Below are 12027 nucleotides of genomic sequence, written 5' to 3'. Positions count from 1 at the left end.
TTAATCCACCATAGAAATATACAGTTATAAATACATAAAAGTATAATTTTAAACTGCACACTTTGGGGGAAAAAGGACAGGGAACACCTCTGACCAATTCAGAACTCAAGAACCAAAGTCAGGCACATTACTCAGATTAATGTGGGCAAGTAAAGAATAAAGGGCTAAAATAATTAGGAAACAAATTAAGGTTAATATTTGTCCTGTGTAAGGAACAGTTCACTGCAAAAACACAGGAGAAGCAGCAGTTACCCAGCAGTCCTCTATAAAAGGACCTGGGGTTAGAGTGGATCACTAATTGAACATGAGTCAACACTGCCATACTCTTGTGAAAAAAGCAAACATACCGAGGTGTATAAACAGAAGTGCTGTAAGATATGTAAAATAAACCTTTCACTTTACTTAGTACTCATTAAAGCCTCTGCTAGGATACTTTGTCCATCTTGGAAATGATGCTTCAAGATCATATCTAGAGGTAGAAACATTGCAACAGATTCTGTGGGCAGCTGGTGGAACCTCCATCATTTCCCAATTCCTCAAAAGCACCTAAATACCTAGCAAGATTGGTTCAAGTATCAATAATACTTCCAGATCTACACATAACCAAAAGCCTCTTCAAGCCTTAATTTCCATAGGTTGATATTACTTAGAAGATCTGTGTAATCAAAAATGAATGTCTTATACCATAATTCTTGGTATAATAGCTTGGTAAGGAAGTCTCTCCATGACTTCAATGTACTTGTATCAGCTAAAGGTCAGTGTCCTTAGTTACAAGAGTCAATCTGAATGGAAATTCACAAATATTCCAACCAATAATCACGCATCTTGCTGTAAAAATTGTATCGTTCCCACTAGAAGATGTAGTACATTTTACTGAAAACCAAAAAGCTGGCATAATATAACTAAGAGAGGTGTGGAAGGAAATTGAATAATCAGTCCTAAACTCTAACCAATAAAGAGTGAGGCTAAAAATGAAAGATGGGAAGAGTAATTTTATATCACAGACTCATCCTGCCATTGCATATGGCAGGTTATATTAGAGCTGTTGAGAACTGAGTACATTCCTGGCTGTGGATGTTATAAAGCATTCATTCTGTACTAATTTCTTATCAAAATGAAATGCTGAAAAACATGTTTAGTTTCTGCAGCAGTTTCCAAACAACAGGCAGAAGAATGCTGGAACCCAGCGCACATGCCTTTCCCACAGGCAGCGATACCCTGGCAGGACCTACCAGCCCCGCCGCCGTACGGGGGAGGTCACTCCCCACAGTCCCTGCGACAAACAGCAGCTGCGGCGCTGCAAGGCACTCGTCAGGGCAATGGCATCTCAGAGGTTAAACGCTGGTACCACACGTTGTATAAAAGTAGACTTCGGCCCCTTTGAACCCGGAGCAGGTGTTGAGTCAGCTCTTTGCACCGAGGCCAAATCTCACAAGGCCAGGGAGCCAGCGCTGACAGGGCATCCCGTCCGTCCGGCTCCCATGCCAGAGGATAGCGAGGGCGGACAAAGGGAATACGAACTGTAAAAGCCCGTGGCTATCCCACAGCCCAGAATAAAAGTAAGTAACTAAAAAATACAGTACGGGCTAGAAGAATATTGCAAACTGGTTCATGCCAGCGAGTCATGTGTTACTGTCCTCTGCTGCCTGAAGCAGGACCACTCCCACTCAGCAGGAGCCAGCCTGTGCTGCCGAAGCTGTGAATAGCACTCAGGGATCCCCTTTGTGCAGAGCAGGAAGAGCCAGGAGGTCTATCTCAGTTACCGGGCAGTCTCCATGGCACACTCTGTGCAATTCCTAAGGCGACCTGAAGTGAAAAGCATACTCTGTTTTAAATTTGGTATGCTGTTTCTGATTTAGCACAGAGGATATTAAATCACTGCCCAGCTGTTTTATGTACATATATTCTTATTCACCATAGAAAACCTAATTTTGTGTACACACTATCTACAGGTAGGACTACAGTAATAAAACATACAGAGGCACACACAAGTAGTGGCTCCCCCACCTCCCCCGATCTGAATGGGGCCCCCAACCATCTGAGGTAGGGTGCATGTGACTGAAGTGGCAGTTGTAAAGAAATGCTGCTTTTTAGAAAGTAAATCTTAGCTCCTTGTCTAAATTTAGCTCTGTGGAGTCATCAGAGAGAAAGTGAGGTATCACTATTTATGGGAAATAGTTTATACTTGCTCTGCAAGCTAATGCAGTCTAATTCACCTCCCAAAGCTGTGCAGTGAGTCATGAGCCCAGCAACATTCACACACCCATTATGCAACAGGGAGGCAGAAACTCTGGCTCACTCGCTTTTCCCTTTCCTTCTGGGATATTCTTGAGAAACAGCTCAGAAACAGTTCAGAATAATGACATTCCTATGAATCAGATAGTGACTGGTGTGGATAAAACAAACTACACCATAGAGGATATGAAAAAAAAAAGTCTACTTCAAACTAAGCATTTCATTTCTTCTCTTTAGCATGTATCCAAGCTCAGGAATTTGAAAGGTACTCCATGTCAAAGCTAAATCTATGCAGCTGGGAATAGCTGTCAGAAAAATTATTTTTCTCCTCTATCAATCCAAAGATTTATTGCATTGGATCTAGCACATTGTATAGCTGAAACGAGAGTGGGAGCAGTGAAGTTATTCACAGGAAAACTTTTGGGTTTTTTTTGTTTCCTATTCAATCATCCAATTGACCAAATTAATTTTATGGCCACGTGATTCACTGATTCAACCCACAGGAAGTAGGACAAACCATTTAGGTGTCAAGGCTCAGTTACATCAGTTTAGCTACAAAGTGAAATTGCACTCTCATTTATTCTCTCAACTAAGCCATTATAACCACCGAGGCAGATCTAGGCTGTATCACATACTACACACATTTCTCAGAAGCCCAGACCTGCAGTTCGTGCTTAAACCTTGTGAAAATACCTCTTACATATCTCTTTCAAAAAGATTTGAGTATTTTTCCATGGCAATTTTGGTTTTTCCACTACTAATTCTGAAGTATTCATTATTCAGCAGAGAAGTCAGTGGTAATACACACAAACCAACTGTAATTTACAACTTCAAACGTTTCCAACAACACTGAATTATTTCTCATTGTGTGCATGACTAGGTAACATCAGAATATCTTAGTCATCTTAATGTGACCTTAATCTTGTTGTCTCTGAGTTCTGAACCATGAAATGTGTGAGCTTTTATTTTTGGATTTTGCTTGGATTTTTCTCCTTTTCTTCTTATAACATGCTAACAGGGGCTTGTACCCTCTCAAAGCATACAAGCAACAACAGACAACACCCAGTTACACTCATTGATCTGTTAACGGCAATATGCAACAATTACATTGCTTCGTGTATTATTTACCTTCTATTCAACTCTTTCAATATGTTAAAAAAATAGACAAAAGTTAGCAACCACCATTGTGTATTTATGCTGCATTTTGATATTAAGGAATCATCCCTGTCCAGCCCTGCAGGAGCCACCGTGGCAGTCACACTCACCCACCTGAGCTGGCACTAAGACCCTTTGCAGCTACACCCCACACTCACAGTCACACCAGGCTTCCTCACCTGATTACCCCAGGTCTCCCATAGCAGAGTCTCAGATATCCAGCTCCTTAAAATAATTAAATCGTGGTGCAATAACTACATATCAAAATAACAGCTCAAGCTGGTGCCTCCGAGGAAGGACCCTGAGCAAAGCAATCCCTGGACTTTTGTACCCTCACAGTCCAAGCAGGAGAAAGCCTGGGGGTTGTCAGCTCCTGCCCTATCCGTCAGTGTCCTGTCCCCTGGCCCGGCCACAGGTTCCCAGCCCTTGGTTGTGCAAAGGGTCGGCAGCTCCCGGGCTCTTGCCTCGGGCTCTCCCCACCTGCGGCTCCCTCTGCAGCTGCTCACGGAGAGACCCGCACTGAACGGGCTCCTCAGCACTGGCTAAGCTAATGTACACATCCTTTAAGCAGGAGTTATCAATATGCGGTCATCTATATTTCTTAGCCAGCTTTTAAAAAAATGTATCAACCAAGTATACTTGACATTTCAGTTTTACAAATTCCCTTCTTCCATATTTTCTCTCTTCCTGACAATTATCAAAATTATATTAGTCCAGTGACTGCCTAAACCACAGCCTAAGGTGGGGGTGGTGAGAAATTACTGCAAAAGAGTTAGAACAGAGATTTTCTTGGGTTATAACACCAGCTGCCTCAGGGCTTCCTTAACATTATGAAAACAAACTATGACAATAATCTGTGCCATGGCTTTGACATTATGATTTCAGCCAAACCAGCAGTTTCCAAACTGTTGCCAATGCATCTTCAGTGTGTCCCAGAATGGCAGCAGTGAAGCGTCTCACGTACCTTCTCTCTGATGAGGGTTAAAGAAAAGGAACGCAGACCATGCCTGGAACACAGGCAACACCTATATCACATGTACAAGAGGGTACACTCTCCTATGATATAGGGACATATCAAGTTACCCATTTGGGAACATGACCAGAGTACTCATTTTAAATACAGAAAGTGCACACTAATTCAAAATGAAAGAGAAACCACAACCTGTGCAAAAAACCCCAATTCTGGTTTTTGCTGTGCAGATTACCAGAGATACCCGGCACAACACACAGTACAGTACCCTTGTCTTACATTGGTGTAAGTATAGGATGGTTTGAGGTGACTCTAGACAGCTACTCTTCACAGAACAAAAATTGCTCCTGCTGCCATGCAGGCAGCAGTGAAACAGGTTTTCAATGGTTATTAAGGTAAGCCATAGTATTAAGCATGATTTATAATCCTGTCGTTCTTACGACATGTTAGGAAAGTCTCAGTACAGAAATATCCACAAGGTTTAAAAAAATGATCTGTCATCACCATACTTCAGAGTGTTGGTATACAGTTCTCAGTTACCTTCTAATAGGCACGTCAAAGGTTTCAAAATAGACACAAATTTCCCAGTGGATGAATTATAAAGCAGGTCTCATATTACTGCAGCTGGTGCTACAAGTAATACATGTATCAGTATAATCACATTTTTTCTGGTTAATTTGAGACATATATAGTTTCTACTGTAATGATACATTTGTTGCAAATATAAGCAGCAGAGTTAAAAAAAAAAAAAAACACACAACAAAGTCACTATCCTGAGCTCTCATCAATCAGACAAGAGAAAGCAAGAAAAGCAAGAGCAGGGAGCACAGCCCTGCCTAGCAGGAAGTAATTGTTTGCAGTGAAAGTGAGGTGAAATGCAGATATAAATGTAAAACCACAAGTGCAGTGATTATAAGGTTTTCACCTCCCTAGCTCAGTGGAATAAAATGACAGAAGGCTTGGTCATCAGAAATAAAGACAAAAAAAATTCAAAATAAATTCATTATTTGGCTCTAGGAGTGATAAACTTAACAAAACTCCAGTGCAGGCAACTTACCTGCACTGGAAATTGCTATGAGTAACACCACTTGCAGTACACAATACATAAACTTCTGTCTTTCAATTTCTTCCTCCTTATTAATCAAGACAGTTTAATCCAGTGTACTTATACATGCCTTTTCTCCTATTTTATACATTGCTGAATGTTGTTTTAAACCTGCATAGCTGCAATGTGTGGGTGTTAACTATGTAAGCAGTTATAAGGGAGAATGAGACGATTCACATTCTATACAAAAATGGTTGGATACTATTTTCCTTTTCTGAAATACAAAGCAGAATTACACTAATTTGAAGAGAATTCTAGTTGCTAGTTTGTCATTATTGCCATTATTGAATAAAATATGAGGCTGATCTTATCCAGGCAACGCAGACTGCACTGACCAGAGGCTTTTGCTGTAGGAAGTGTGGATGGAATACCTTTCCAGTGATGCTGCTTATTACTGTGCCAGAGCCTGCTATTTTTCAGACCCCCAGTCTGTGCCTGCATAACAATTAGTGAGGTTTAGCTTTTGGCTCCTCCCCTGTGTTACCTATTTCTAGATGTGCGAACATTCCACGATGGAACCAACTGTATATTTAGAGAAATTTGAGAAATCTGTTCACCTTTGCATCTCAGCTGTCCAGGGCTCAAAGCACAAAAATGTCCTAAGCAGTCACAAGGCAATAGCTGACTTTTCAGAGGCTTAGGGGCTGCATTCACAAGGTACAGAGGTTTTGAAGAGCAGCAAGGTGCTCACAGTACTGGCTCCCCCTCCACAACTGCCTCCCCCCTCATCTCTTCCAAGTATTTCTCTGTTACACTATCCCATCTCATGAACAAAGGCACTATAACCAAGAAGTGTTTGAAGTCACTCATGGAAAACACTGGGTGTAAAGACTAGTTATTTATATTCCATTATTATATCCATTAATATATTAGTAGCCAATATATTTTTGACTATTACCTATTTAAGTAATTTTTCTCTCTGAAGAAGTCAGGTAGGTCTACTCAAACTCATACAGCTACCACTGGGCCTCTTCCCTTTTGAAGATGGTAATAAGGGTTAGGGTTCAATGTGAAGCCATTTTCATTTAAAGCAAAAGCTCCAGGACACAATTACAGCTGGAGACAGCGACTTCAAACAAAGTGTGTGAGAATGGAGGGGCCTCAGAGGATTCTTTGGGGCATGACTGAAGCCCATTTGAGAAGTCTTGGTACTTTCTTTACAAATAGTTAGTTCTCAGATCAAAATCACATGCAGCAAAAGGCACTATGCAAAGAGTCAAAATATTTTATTGACTATGCTAACTGGCTTGCTGATCTTGAGATTTTTCAGGGATACTTTTTTTAGGAGAAATTATTTTGATCCCATTACTTCAAGTTCTTTTAGTGGTTTATCTGTATCATCCTCTGTGCCTTCTTATCCACGTGAGCTGGCCCTGGGCTGGCTGGCAGGAGAAGCCGTGCAGGGGCAGGGGCCTGCCATGGCTCCCCACTGTTGCAGACGCATGCACCAGCTCAGCACTGCCCCGCTCTGCACTCTAAATCCCTGCTTTTGTGTTCCCTCCCGGCCAGAGATAGCTGCTCTCAGCAGCCTCCTTGCCTGGAGCACTGAGACAAAGAAATGTACAACTGCATGGTTATGCTTCATGACTCAGCTGAAAAGACACAAGTCAAACAGCAACCTCCTCAGAACAACCAGAACTGCACATTAACCATCCATCTGTGCATGCTGCTGCGACTTTGCGTCATATTTTGTGATTCAGAAGAATTAAAACACACAGAGAGGAAGAGGAAACCCGTAGAGAGGTTTATTTTTACCTCCTGTAGGAAGACATCTGCCTTTGTAAATGTGTTTGTACAGGCTGCACATGCTCTGAACAGCGAAACTTTCATCTGGGCTTCAAAGTGGCACACTTACTATTTAACTTTCATTGAGCAGAAGCAGACAGATGGATTTAGTTTGGAATTTTGTTTTGGTCTGTAGCTTTTTTTAAATTTAACTATTAGATCCTCAGTTAGAAGTAAAGCCAGCTGCTTATAATTGAATTCCAGCAATTCAAACTGGTTGCTTGTATTTGGACCACTTGTTTAATACAGTTGGTATTTCAACAGTCAAGAGCAACCTTTGAAGTTAGCACCCTGTTAAGAGGAGAGCTGGAGGAGGAATCAGTTTCTGTGGCTTGTGATTGTGTATGTTCTTAGAACTGATGAAGAAGATGGCTCTGGATTGATTTTCACAGGCTGCTTCAAGCAAGAAGGGATAATTTGAATCCCAAGAATGTTGCAATGCATGCAAAGTTACAGATATCTATGACATCTAAGCTTGAGTGAACACACTTCACACACACTTGGGGGTAGTGAAAACCTCAGTTGCTGCCCAGGTCTAGAAACAGTTCTGCCCAGAGATGCCCATTTGTAACATTAAAGGTGCCAGCTGCAGCTACACAGGTCTTTGATAAACAGCTCCCTCGTACTTCTGTTTTCTTTCTAAATCTTTCACAGTTCCACAAACATTGTGCAGTCCTTATTCTCAGGGCTTGAGGATCAGAGGACTGACAAGGTCGGCTGTTCACAAGTGTCAGCCACCCCTCTTCTTTCAAAACAGGGAGGAAGTGTTGATTATTTGATTCCACATCCTCCCCCATTTGTGATAGAAAAGGGAACAAGGCTGATTTCCACCTTCTACCTGGAGGAATTTAAGCCTGTGTCCCCCATGAGAGGGAGAGGTTATGCCTGAGACAGAGAACTGTGGGTTCTGTTGCTGGCAACATGCACTTTACCAGTTTATGTATGATAGCATAGCTTTGCCACTTGCAAATCTGGTTTTAGGTCTACTACAGCAAAATAACTTAGCAGATGCTTCGCTCTCAACAGCTGCTTTAAGTACACTGGCATCAAGATGACTCTGCAGAGAGATGTTAAATTATCACCACCATCCCCGTGTGAATATCCTTGCTCAATGTGATCCTTCTCTACTGCTATGTGTATCTTGTATTCAACAGTTTACTTTCAAAATCATGCAGAGGTGCTCAGCAATTCTACCAACTATGTATTAACAAGTCAAATATCTTGATTTCCATTCTCTCCACAAAAGAGCTTTTTTAAGCTTAAGCAGAAGCTATTTTCACAGCAGAAAATATCAAGGTAAGTAACTACATTGGAAGCAAATTCCAAAATATGCTCACCTCTAAATACAAAATAAAAAAAAAAGACAGACTGCACTAACTAAACAGCATTTCAGACAAGAAATTAGCCTTTCCATAGCCATTCCAACTTAATTTATAGTTCAACTCAACAGCTGAACCAGTTATCTAATTATGGATCTTTTTAAAAGTCCTTCAAGCAGGACTCTTGCTTAATCTCCCTCAAACGAATACATGAAAAAATTATTTTCTTTCCCCCCCATTAGCAGAGATTGTTTAAACTTGTAAATACAGAAGGCATTCTTGTTCTCCATGAAGCCCAGATGGTCAGGGAAAAAGGAGTGGGAGAAAAATAGTTGGGGTTTTTTCTTTCACATTTCCCTCTATCCCCCAATCAAAACCAAACAAACTTGCTGTCTGCTTATCTATTGACTCTTCTCATCTAGTAAGATGATTTCGAAATAGAAGATTAGTCATTTACTGCTAGAATACTTCAGATGAAGAGGTAGAAATATCAACAGAACCATGTTTGCCATCAGAAAACGTGACAATACGTCTGACTGAGCTAACTTATTTAGTAAAGTACAATGGAATTTAATTTAGGAAAAGACCAGAAGAAATCATATATTCATCTCCTACTCTGAAGCAGCCATATGGAAGATTCTGTATACTACAAAAAAAAAGATTTTAAGAAATTTCTTTAATGAAATTTCCTTCCAAGAACACATTATCAAAGGCTATTACCACTTTTCACTCAACTCTACTCTATAGCAAATACATCCTTTGAAGAAAGGGGAAGGCAAACAATTTTGGCATAATAAGCCACACTTTCTTTCCATTGTTATGCCTTGGGTAACTCCAAGACACCTTCACTCGCAGTATGTTGCACCCTGGTACAGGATATATTGCAGTAAGAGCAAAGTTTCCCTTGTTCTGAAGTTAATCTGTGGTCATTTGAAAATGTACATCAATTCATGAACCTTCTTTAATTACTCAGCTAGCTGAGCTCTCATGTTTTGTGTCTGATCCAGGCCTGACCTCTACCAACATGCAATCTTAGTAAGTGTACTGTGGAGAAATGAAAGTCAATTCCAAAGTTAGGAGCGTACACAGGATATGGAAAAGTAACACATGCAACTCTTTTAGAACATCACTTATTAACTGATAAGGCCAAACAGTTAAAATTTCACATGGAAGTAACTTTCCTCAAAGAAATGCAATTTTCACTATATTGAGTTATGACTCCTTTGAGAATTACATTGGCCAGATGTGTATTGGAGCGTCTTAGCAATTACCAAGTGTTATGTTAAGTCAGATCAATGGTGTTACACACAATAAAACCCCGGTTTCTGTGTCAGGGATGTGAATCACACAGATGCAGCTTTAGTTTAAAATGTATGACCAACCACCATTATGGCAGCTTTATGAAGGAGGAGAAGTAGAAATGTTGCAGTGGGATTTAATTTGGTCTCCAGTGTCTCACTCAAGAGAGTGTTATTTTATCCTCTGGCATGCCTTTGTGCGCCCCACCTCTGCCATTTGCTACACAATGCAATTTAAATAACTGCTGGTGTCTTCTTACATTTCTTTTTCTAGCTGTTTGAAACACACAAAATATTAATAACTAACACCTTAACATAAAAAAGGTCCTGGGAGCTACCGGCAACTCTGCTGGGTGAAGGACAAGAAATTCAAATAAAGAGAACTCCTTGTTTTACTCTAGCATTTAACACGGCAACAATTACTTCTGCAACAGACTATATACATCTGATAAATAGTAAATAAAGAAACCCTTTCTTAAGCTATATTTGAGCACTGTAAACATATGGTCAATTAGATACAGAATTGTAGAAATATGAATAGCTCTATTATGAGTGAAGCATGAAGAAAGCAAATCAGCAAAGCTTTAAGTTGGCTCTATCATTTTCTGATTAGTTAAATAAATGCATTTTAGAAAAACAGGCTTATTATATTTATTTATATAAAAGAGGCCAAATAGGAGACCACATGAGGTCCTCTTCATACCTTTAGGATTTTCTACTTTGCTGTTGGTGAATATGCTAGTGCTAATGTGGTGATTTCCTCCCCATGGGCACAGAAACAGCAAAATGTGTTAATACCAAATCATTCATGTCACATTATATCCTTTCCTTAGCTTAAAGGCAGACATAACTTCCTCAGGATAACAATTCAGGCCAGTATAATGGAGATATAAATAATTTGGGCTTGTATTAATGGAGACAGCATTTTTACTGACAGGTCTCAGAAAAGGATTTGGCCAACCTACAATTGTTTGAGCGATAATTGCTTTGATCAATTTTACGTGATTTAATTGATCTTAAATAATATAAATTAAGAGTAGACATTCAGCTTTTTGAGATTCAGGTGCACAGGAGAAATGGGAGACCCTCTTAAAATGCTACTTACTGCAAGAGTTAACAAAACACAGTAGCACACTAAAAAGTTGTGATGGTTGAGCTCAAAATATGAAGGAGGAAGCCTAAAATTTAAAAACATGTCTTTTTTCTCTGAAGCTCTAAGTGATCTAAGAGAAGATACCACCTTTCCATACAAATTGTGTCTCACATATCTGTGGGATGTTCAGGCTTCCTCATCCATGGTTTTCCTTCCTGAAAAGTGCTAAAAATATTGGAAAACCCATTAAAGTCAAAGCTAGTTTATTTGTCATGGAACCAAACATTCCCCCACAGCAAAAGAGGAGAAACTGGCAAATAAGTGAATAAATGATTGAGAGGAGAAGCCAGACAAAAGATACATCACAGGAACAACTCAATTTCTGGGAAATCAACCAAGATGACCCTTTCACAGAGCAAATGCAGTTGTTACCAGTTACAGAGGAACATGTAGATGGGGAAGCACCAAGCACTATGTATTATGGTGACTTACATGAACCTTCACTAGGTTAGCATTTAAAAGACCTACCTAAGTTAACTTGTATTTTTGGATGTCAAATACTTTGGACTTCTGTAAGGTACCTGACTGATGCTTTGTACCCTCAGAACAAAGAAATAGTGAACTGAAAACCACACCCATTACTTTGTGGCATTTCATCTTTTGCAAAGCAGGAGGCAGGCACTTTGTCAGGCTGCAAGAGACCATGATTCAGATCTCAGGCAATACCCATGTCACACGCTGTAGGATGTTCTAAAGGTAATCCATCTCTGTTTCTAATGTTGACAGAAATTGGCACTAAATGTTAAAAAAAAAGAAATTTAAGCAGAACTGTGTCAGAAGCAGACACTGAAGAGAAAGCACTTAAAAATACCTGACAACACTAAGACAATGTTCCCAAAGCAGTGGTTTAACTCCTGCTCTGAAATGGTTGAAATCTGTTTTTGAACTGACTTCCCTCATTCCAGGTGGACATCCTAGAGGGTTCTTCATGGAACAGAGAGCACAACTTACTCTGGTACTTCTTACCTGTTAAGGAAATGCAGCAAGAAATAACAGTTATGGGATTG

Source organism: Zonotrichia albicollis, chromosome 3, assembly GCF_047830755.1.
Source record: "Zonotrichia albicollis isolate bZonAlb1 chromosome 3, bZonAlb1.hap1, whole genome shotgun sequence".
NCBI classification, from domain to species: Eukaryota; Metazoa; Chordata; class Aves; order Passeriformes; family Passerellidae; genus Zonotrichia; species Zonotrichia albicollis.
Note: the sequence above shows the minus strand (reverse complement) of the source record.